This window comes from Lithobates pipiens, unplaced genomic scaffold (assembly GCF_037356315.1).
Source record: "Lithobates pipiens isolate NorthernLeopardFrog02 unplaced genomic scaffold, aLitPip1_a1.2 Scaffold_3, whole genome shotgun sequence".
NCBI lineage: Eukaryota > Metazoa > Chordata > Amphibia > Anura > Ranidae > Lithobates > Lithobates pipiens.
Genome location: NW_027507790.1, coordinates 188,414,798 through 188,425,616, shown reverse-complemented (window position 1 = coordinate 188,425,616; position 10,819 = coordinate 188,414,798).

Sequence of the window (10,819 nt, the reverse complement as noted above, 5' to 3'; positions counted from 1 at the left end):
CTCCACTCGACGTATTTGGAGGAAGAAGGATGAGTACAACCCCAAGAACACCACCCCAACCTCCTGCTTCAGTGTGTGCAAACTTGGTCAAGAACTATAGGAAACGTATGATCTCTGTAATTGCAAACAAAGGTTTCTGTACTGAAAAAAAAATTAAAGTCAGCAGCTACAAATACTGCAGCGGCTGACTTTTAATAATCGGACACTTACCTGTCCCAGGGTCCAGCGATGCGGGGGAACGAAGCCCCGCTCATTCCCCCTCTTCTCGGCAGCACCGGCATTCTAACTGTGGGCACCCGGCTGTGGCTTCACAGCCGGGCACCCATTGCGCATGCATGAGCGGCGCCGCACGTGCCGTGATCTGGGACCTGTCACGTGTCCCAGATGACTGACAGGAGTTCTGCTTTTCTGATGCAATAAAATGCAAATTAATTACTTAAAAATCATACAATGTGATTTTCTGGATTTTTGTTTTAGATTCCATCTCTCACGGTTGAAGAGTACCTATGATAAAAGTTACAGACCTCTACATGCTTTGTAAGTAGGAAAACCTGCAAAATTGTCAGTGTATCAAATACTTGTTCTCCCCACTGTATGTCACTGTTCGTTCCCACTTAACCACTTTATGACCGCCCACCGCACATATATTGTGGCAGGGTGGTCGCTCTGTGCCGGATCATGTACCTAGTAGTAACAAGTACTAATATCACTGGCAAACAACCTGAACATAAAATGTTAAGAATATTCCCCACTGATCCCAGCGCCCACAGAGTCAAGGATGATATAATTTGCAAGCTGCTATCATACAAAAGATAAATAAATCATAAAAATTATATAGTATATAGCTCTCGTAAATCTATTGTCCGATATATACCATATTGACAGCGCTAAAACAATCAATCTTAAGAGGGTGATAGTCCCATGGTTAAAAAGCACCACAGTAATGTCCTTAAAAAGTTGTGTGGTATGTTGTCAGACCAAACAACATATACTCTATTAGATAAAGACCCTACGAAATCGTATCGTGATGATCTGGCCAATCTGGTGGATTTTGGATATTACATGAGGGTCTTAACAGAAAAGGAACGGTTATTTCTGGTACCTAGTTATAATAGAATTCCCAACATCTATACGTTACCTAAGATCCATAAGAGCCAGACGGAACCCCCGGCCAGGCCAATCGTTAATGGAATCAATTCAGTGACTGCTAGGATTGGACAATATCTAGACCACTTCCTACAGATGAGTGTGGTCACCACACGTGCCTATTTAAAGGACACCACGAGCTTTTTAAGCTTGTTGCGTAATGTGGAGTTTCCTGGAGATGCTGAAATCTTTTTAGTAACTGCAGATGTGTCTTCCCTCTATACGATTATACAACATGAGGATGCCCTACTGGCTCTCAACTGGGCATTCTCCCAGAGGGAAGACCTGCCTTACATACAAAAGAAGTTTTTGCGGATGGCTTTGGAATTTTGCCTGTCGCACAACTACTTTTGGTACGATGGTAAATTCTACAATCAAAAGAAAGGGGTAGCGATGGGTTCAAAATTTGCGCCAAGTTTGGCTAATCTATTCATGAGCCAATGGGAGGATATGCGGATCTTTGCGAACCGGAGATGTGAACTACTGTTTTACCAGAGGTATATAGATGATATGTTTTTTATCTGGCAAGGCACAGAGGAATCTCTGAAGGACTTTTCTGATGGTTTGAACAACAATAATAACAATATAAGATTAGACTTTAGTTGGAATAAAAAGTCAATCCATTTTTTGGATGTAACTGTAATGAGAGAAATGACTAACCTGTCCACAAAAGTGTTTTTCAAGCCAACGGATAGAAATAGCTTTATCCCTATTCAAAGTGGACATCATCCTCTTTGGCTACGCGGGATACCGAAAGGACAGTTTCTTCGCGTTAGAAGAAACTGTACCTCTGACGATGATTATTTGACACAGGCATCTCAGGTCAGGGATAAATTTGTGGAAAAGGGCTACTCCTTAGAGACTTTGGATCAGGAATTACAACAGGTGCTACTTGTACCTCAGGAGCAATGTTTACAACCGAAAGAAAGGACAATGGGGAGTACTCATGAATGGGGTTTTATCAGCACCCTACATGGCCAATATAAGGAGGTAGAGGGGATTATTCAAAAACACTGGGACATCCTCAAATTAGATAGGGCACTCAGGGGGGTAATTCCTGAGAAACCTAGATTTATTTATAGGCGCAATTTTTCTTTTGGGGATAAAATTGTTAAAAAGGTTCTAGATCCGCCCTCCAGACCTCTTATGTTTTGGGATCGAGCAGGCTTTTTTGCCTGTCGAAGGTGCAAAGCCTGTAAATCAGTTCATAATCATATGCGTGGGATTGATCAATTCACCTCTACTGGTAATGGGCAAAATTTTAAGATTGACCAATTTATCACATGTGTGACTACACATGTGGTATATGTTCTTCAGTGCCCATGTGAGCTGATGTATGTAGGACGTACAAAAAGGAAACTATGTACTAGGGTGGCAGAACACATTTATAATATCTCCATCGGCTATAAAGACCATAGTGTCTCCCTACATTTCAGACTTAAACACGACAGGGACCCAACAGGTCTTAAATTTTGGGGTGTAGACAGGGTTTTTCCGAATTGGAAGGGCAGTAATTTAGTTCGGGAAATATCTAAACTTGAAACGGAGTGGCTTTTTCCTACTAACACTTTGAGTCCCCATGGTTTAAACATAGAGGTGGATGTTAACTGTTTCATCAGTGACTACTGAGTTTTGATTGCAATATACTGGGGAAAGTTTGAGGAGCCTTTGAGTTTAACATATTTTAGAACATTTTTGGTATAATATATCTTTTTTTAAGAATAATATTTTGCGTGAATACAGCATGCATGTATATACATGGGTATTGGTTCGGTTTTACTTTTATTCATTTATATTTATTTTTATTTTTATTTTATATTTTTTTTCATTATATTTTTCATTTTTTTCATTTTCAATTTTAATTTTAATTTTATTTATTTTTTATTTTTATTTTTATTTTTATTTTAATTTTATTTTTATTTTAATTTTATTTTAGTTTGTTTTATTTTGTTTTATTTATATTTATTTTTATTTTTATTTCTATTTTTATTATTTATTTTTATTTTTCATTTTTGGTTTATATTTCTATTTAATGGGACAGGGTAGATCTGCGAGATAGGATTAGTGATTACGATAATGTGGATAGTAATTTAAAATTTCATTGTATGAATGCATTTTCTGTTTGTATACATATTGATGGTATATACAGATTGGAATTGTATGTGCTTTTAATATATTTTATTTTGCATTTATTTAAGATGAATATCTGCAATATTGACAGTATTTATGATTTTAGGTATGATAATGGGAATTTCCTGAAATAATGAGATGACCTTCCCGTTTAATATATGTTATTCAGGGATCTAATCAGTGAATACTGTTTTCGTGAGAAACAAAGGTTTTTTGTGAACACTTTATTTTTAGGCATGTTGACAAGGCGACGGCTTGCACGGCGTGGCCTTATCATTCTCGTATTAAGCACGAATGAAGGAGTCAATGGGGGCTGGACGGGGGAATGGCCATGAGCTGACTCCCCGCCCCTATGCATATTTAAACGGATTAGCTGCACTGCTTGGCCACTCCCACAGACGAAGACGTAATGACGAAACGCGTATGGGCGTGACCAAGCAGCTATTCGTAACTACAGAGCGGTCGATTTGTACGTTCTCCCGGGACCCGCCGTGAGACAAATTTATTTGATCTAAGACGCCCGGAGCCGCGGTGAGACAAATCCGGTCGTTCTAGTAGTGACATCTCTGTGAATGAATTTTAAATGATTATGTACGTATGGTGTATATGCGCACAAATTTTTTAATGAATAAAACAGTTTGCACTATGGAACCTCTCTTTTTGTCGTTTCCTATATGCGAACCTTCTGCTGGGAGTGAAGTATAAAAAGTCCTGAAATATCTGTGATTGATGCGATATTAAAGAATCTGAGGTTGAGAACCTTCTTTGATCATTGATGACAGAGGAACACCAGAGAAAGATTATTCATAACGAAGTGCCTGTTAACCCTTTGGGTTCTGGTGAGTGTGTTACCATAAGGGGTGTCACCGGCTGTCAAGCTCTTTTTGCACTGGTTACCTTATCTTGGAGATGGACTTTTCTTTCTGTTTCTCATCATTTGATTGTTTCAACTGAAATCCCATCCTTAGATGCGTGGGACTTTTTAAGGACATTACTGTGGTGCTTTTTAACCATGGGACTATCACCCTCTTAAGATTGATTGTTTTGTTGTTTTAGCGCTGTCAATATGGTATATATCGGACAATAGATTTACGAGAGCTATATACTATATAATTTTTATGTACCTAGTAGTGATTAGACACAGTGGGAGCTGATCTGCAGGTACCACAGACTCGTTGTCTGCTGATACCCGCCAATCATTAGGCAGAGAGACAGAACTGTGATCTGCCTATGTAAACAAGGCAGATCACTGTTCTGTCAGTAGGGAAGGCATTGATCCTGTGTTCCCCAAAAAGAGTAAAAAAAAATGTCAGTTAGTGCCCCGACTGTCTGCTGCAATATCGCAGCCCCGCTATAAGTCGGTGATCGCCGCCATTACTAGAAAAAAAAGTATCCCATAGTTTGTAGACGTTATAACTTTTGCACAAACCAATCAATATACGCTTATTTGGATTTTTTGGGCAGAATACATATTGGCCTAAATTGATGAAGAAATTTGTTTTTTTATTGGATATGTTCAAAACAGAAAGTAAAATTTGATTTTTTTTTCAATATTGTCGGTGATCAAATACCACCAAAAGAAAGCTCTATTTGTGCAAAAAACAGACATAATATTTATTTGGGCACATTGACGCGCGTCCGCACAATTTTCAGTTAAGGTAACGCAGTGCTATATCGCAAAAAATTGGGGTAAATCTTCCAGAGGGCAAGTAGTTAATTGAGACAAGTACACACTATAGACGGATATGCTTTATTCATATTTCATGTCTGAGGTTTACAACCACTTTAACACCGCACATATACAGCGGCAAGGCAGCCCAGTTTGTGTGAAACAATGTACCTGTATGTTGTCCGTGCTCCCTGGTCAGAAGCTCACGTGCGCCATCAGCAACCCACTCCCACTGTGATTGAACTACTACTAATCAGGAACACAGATCTCTCTATTTGTCTAGTGCATCCATCCAGGGCCGCCATCAGGGGGGTACAGCTGGTACACATATAAGGGGCTCGCCCGTCTGAGCAGCTCGGACCGCCGGTCATAACCCGGACCATCCTTTACATGAGGCAGCTACCGTCAGAGCAGACTGGCTGTCAGGATGCAGGGGAGGGTGGAGAGGTGGGCGGATCCCACGCGTGTGCAGGTTGGAGCTCGCTGTCAGACGCTGTGCGGATGCCAGGTCAGAGGGCCCCAGGTTGGAGGAGGACATCAGGGGGAGGAGCCCCTCCCCGCTCTTTTGTGTGCAGGTCAGAGGGACCCATGGAGGAGGAGGTCGGGTGGAGGAGTCCCCCTCTTTTGTGCATGCAAGCTGCTCCGGTCTGGTCAGGTACCAGTGTGCGCCGGGCTGTGTGGACTGGATGGGGCCAGTTGTGCCAGCGGAGGGCCCCATGGAGGAGGAGGTCAGGATGAAGAAGCCCCCCCTTTCTTGCAGCTGCTGCCGGAGATCCTGGTGAAGATGGGTCACCGGCTCAGTTACCCCTCCTGGCACTGCTGGACGTGTGAGAGCTGGGAGGACTGGTGCTTCCCTAGGTGTGTGCGACACTCCAACCCACCTGTTCCGCTGCACCCCACCTGTCCTGCTGCCCCCCTACCTGTGACACTGCCTCCCACCTGTCTTGCTGCCTCCCAACTGTCCCACTGCCTCCCACATGTTCTGCTGCCCCTCACCTGTCCTGCTGCCCCCCACCTGTCCCACTCTCTCCCACCTGTCCTGCTGCCCCCTACCTGTGACACTCCCTCCCACCTGTCCCTCTGCCCCCACCTGTGACACTGCCTCTCACCTACCCCACTGTCCCCCACCTGAGACACTGCCTCTAATCTGTGATCTTGCCCCTCCCCCACTTTTCCCGCTGCCCCCCACCTGTCCCTTCTCCCCCCCTTCCATGACACTTCCCCCTCCTGTCTTGCTGCACCCCTCCTGTCCCACTGACCTCCTCCCATGACACTGCCCCCCGCCTGTCCTGCTGCCCCCCTTTCATCTGGCTGCCCCCTCCTGTCACACTGGTCTTCTCCTTTGACACTCCCCCCTCCTGTCCCACTTCCTCATCCTAACCCACTGCCCCTCCACCTGCCCCCCTGCTCCCTTTCTGTCCCACTTTCCCCCTTATTTGGTAGGAGTAGATGGGACTGGGGGAGGAGGACATGGGATGGAGGAGATGGGATTGCAGGAGGACAAACAGGACATGGGACGTGGGCCCGGGCCTAAAGCTGTGTAAAAGGCCCCACCATTTCTAGTGGCTGCCCTGCATCCACCCCCCACATAGTTAGAAAGCACTCCCAGGGACCACATTTAACCCTTTGATTGCCGCTGATGTTAACCCCTTCCCTGCCAGTGTTATTTATACAGTTTCAGTGCATTTTTTTTAGCGCTGATCACTCTATTGGTGTCACTGGTCCCCAAAAAGTGTCACTTAGTGTCTAATTTGTCCACCGGAATGTCGCAGTCACACTATAAATCGCTGATTGCTACCCTTACTAGTAAAAAATAAAAAATAATAGAGCGTCTATAAATCTATCCCTTAGTTTGTGAACGAGATAACTTTTGCTCAAACCAATCAATATACACTAATTGGCATTTTTTTGTACCAAAAATATGTAGCAGAATAAAAATTAGCCTAAATTGATGAAGAAATTGGATATGTTTTATGGCAGAAAGTAAAATATATATATTTTTTTCAAAATTGTTGTTCTTTTTTTTTTTGTTTATAGCGTAAAAAAATAAAAACAACAGAGGTGATCAAATACCACCAAAAGACAGCTCTATTTGTGGGAAAAAAAAGGACATAATTTTTGTTTGGGTACAGCATTGCACGTTCATGCAACTGTCAAAGTAACGCAATGCCGTATCCCAAAAAATGGCCTGGTCATTAAGGAGGTAAATTCTTCCGGGGCTGAAGTGGTTAATGGCAAAGCTATTGCAGAATAAGCAGGCCCATAACAACATGCAAAGTTGCCTAAAGTGGACGAAGGACAGCTGAAATGGTTTAGAGGGGTCTAAATAATTAGTTTAAATCAACATTTACTTTGGTAACTTACTGTGTGTAATAAAGTTGCCATTAAAAAAAAAAAAATTGTTTTCGCATTTCTTCATCCTTTGGTGCATTTCAGTGTTGCTGATCTTTTGCAGTCCGTTTATGGAGAGTTCTTGTTGTCATGCACTCCAGCGATGGCTGCATGGCATTTCTCAGGGTATCAGATGAGGTCTCTCCTAAATTAACAGAAGCTGCACTGATTAATGACTGTGCTGTCTACAGAGGCACACTGGAGACATTGCTAGAATGCTATAGTGCATTTCCGTGGATAAACTCCTAGAAGCTTGTATCTTACAAGAAGTTGTTGTTCTTCGGGATGAAGACTTAATAAGACTTTTATTGAGTATCTGGAAAGTGTAATTTAGTGTTGGAATTACAGCCTAGTTGTTGCCGGGTGCTCTTTCTTTGATTGGAGGGGAAAATTGCTCTTAAGTTTTATTACTGCAATTAGACTGGAAAGTTGTAAAAAAATACTGGCAGTAGATCTGACACTTTCTGGAGACTGTGTAATTTATTTTATTCTATCTGTGATTTGTGTCTCTAAGGGCTGAGGTAGGAAGATATATTGGGTTCCTCTGGGGAATTTTAAATATCTTTTAGAAGTGCTTGAGCTGTTTAATCCTTCAAGTACATGGTACACATACGTTCCTGCACAATGGGGTTCATTTACTAAATGCAAATAGGCTATACACTTTGCAAGGATATTTTCCCCAGAGAGCTTAGTGATTGTGGTGAAATTTCACTTTGGAAAGAATACCCAATCATGCGCATTTTTGCTTAAACATGACTGGATGAAGCCAACAGAGCTTCATGCTTGGACCTACTGGTTGTTTGTAACACATGCTGTGTAATTCCTTCAAAATTGTAGGTGTGATTTTATAATTGTATTAAAATTTTGGTGAAATACTACACTTTGTGGATTTTGTGAATGGAACTTCTGCTTTTCCTGGCTCCTCCCCCCTCCAGTGTCACATTTGGCACCTTTCAGGGGGGAGGGGGGGAGCAGATACCTGCATAATACAGGTATTTGCTCCCACTTCTGGCGATAGATCGCCGCAGATTCCGCAGCGATCTACGCCATGTCTGGCCCCTCCTCTGCCCCCCCCGTTGTCTTCTTGGAGACACACAGGTCCCAGAAGGCAGCAGGGACCAGTGAGGAAGCAGAGCACAACTCGCACATGCGCAGTAAGGAACCAGGCTTTGAAGCCGTAAGGCTTTACTTCCTGATTCCCTTACTGAAGATGCCGGCGCCTGCACCTGGGAGCCGAGGGACAGATCGGCTTCGGGTGAGGACAATAATATTAAAAGTCAGCAGCTGTAGCATTTGTAGCTGCTGACTTTCAATTTTTTTTTCTTCAGCGGAACTCCTCTTTAACTTTCTCCATGGAGTCTATCTTGGCTTAGGTGATTGTGGAACCTTTGGATGCAGGATCGTGGTGTATATGGTTGCTATGCAGCAAGGCATCTGATGGTCTCTTTGTGGGATCAGAGCAGCTGGTAAGGAGCTTATTTAATCACTTTTTCTTCGGTGGTACACACTATCATTCCTTCACGGCAAAGAAAGAGAAATTAAGATTTAGAAAATCTGAGCAACTTTTTTGCACTGTATACAGTATCTCACAAAAGTGAGTTCACTCCTCACATTTTTGTAAATATTTTATTATATCTTTTCATGTGACAACACTGAAGAAATGACACTTTGCGTAAAGTAGTGCACAGCCTGTATAACAGTGTAAATTTGCTATCCCCTCAAAATAACTCAACACACATCCATTAATGTCTAAACCGCTGGCAACAAAAGTGAGTACACCCCTAATTGAAACTGTCCAAATTGGAACCAAAGTGTCAATATTTTGTGTGGCCACCATTTTCCAGCACTGCCTTAACCCTCTTGGGCATGGAGTTCGCAAGAGCTTGATGGCTTGCCAATGAAGTCCTCTTCCACTACTCCATGATGACATCAAGGAGCTGGTGGATGTTAGAGACCTTGCGCTCCTGCAACTTCCATTTGAGGATGCCCCACAGATGCTCAATAGGGTTCAGGTCTGGAGACATGCTTGGTCAGTCCATCACTTCTACCCTCAGCTTCCTTAGCTAGGCAGTGGTCATCTTTGAGGTGTGTTTGGGGTCATTATCATGTTGGAATACTGACCTGCGGCCCAGTTTCTGAAGGGAGGGGATCATGCTCTGCTTCAGTATGTCACAGTACATGTTGCCATTCATGGTTCCCTCAATGAACTGTAGCTCCCCAGTGCCGGAAGCCCTCATGCAGCCCCAGACCATGACACTCCCATCACCATGCTTGACTGTAGGCAAGACACACTTGTCTTTGTACTCTTCACCTGGTTGCTGCCACACAGACTTGACACCATCTGAACGAAATAAGTTTATCTTGGTCTCATCAGACCACAGGATATGGTTCCAGTAATCCATGTCTTTAGCCTGCTTTTCTTTAGCAAACTTTTTGCAGGCTTTCTTGTGTATCATCTTTAGTAGAGGCTTCCTTCTGGGCCGACAGCCATGCAGACCAATTTGAAGTAGTGTGTGCGGCATATGATCTGAGCACTGACAGGCTGATCCCCCACACCTTCCACCCCTTCATACATCAATACATCTTTTTCCCAAAGACAACCTCTGGATATGACGCTGAACACGTGCACTCACCTTCTTTGGTCGACCATAGCATGGCCTGTTCTGAGTGGAACCTGTCCTGTTAAACTGCTGTATGGTCTTTATGGCTACGGTGCTGCAGCTCAGTTTCAGGGTCTTGGCAATCTTTTCATAGCCTAGGCCATCTTTATGTAGAGCAACAATTCTTTTTTTCAGATCCTCAGAGAGTTCTTTGCCATGTGGTGCCATGGTGAACTTCCAGTGACCAGTATGAGAGAGTGAGAGCGATCACTCCAAATTCACCACTCCTGCTCCCCATTCATACCTGAGACCTTGTAACACTAATGAGTCACATGACACCGGGGAGAGAAAATGGCTAATTGGGCCCAGTTTGGACATTTTCACTTCTGGGTGTACTCACTTTTGTTGCCAGCGGTTTAGAGATTTATGGCTGCGTGTTGAGTTATTTTGAGGGGACAGCAAATTTACACTGTAAGGGCCGGTTCACACTGCAGGCGAGGCGAGGCGACTCCGACTTGCCTCGCCGCGACCTGCAGCGGCCTCGGCGGCGACTTGCAAATTACTTCTGTATAGAAGTCAATGCAAGTCGCCCCGGGGTCGCCCAGAAGTAGTACAGGAACCTTTTTTCTGAGTCGGAGCGACTCGAGTCGCTCCTCTCAGAACGGTTCCATTGTACAGAATGGGGGCGACTTGCGGGAGCGAGGCGAGGCGAGTCGTGTCGCCTCGCATCGCCCGCTGTGTGAACCGGCCCTTATACAAGCTGTACACTCACTACTTTATATTGTAGCAAAGTGTCATTTCTTCAGTGTTGTCACATGAAAAGATAGAATAAAATATTTACAAAAATGTGAGGGGTGTACTCACTTTTGAGTGATACTGTGAG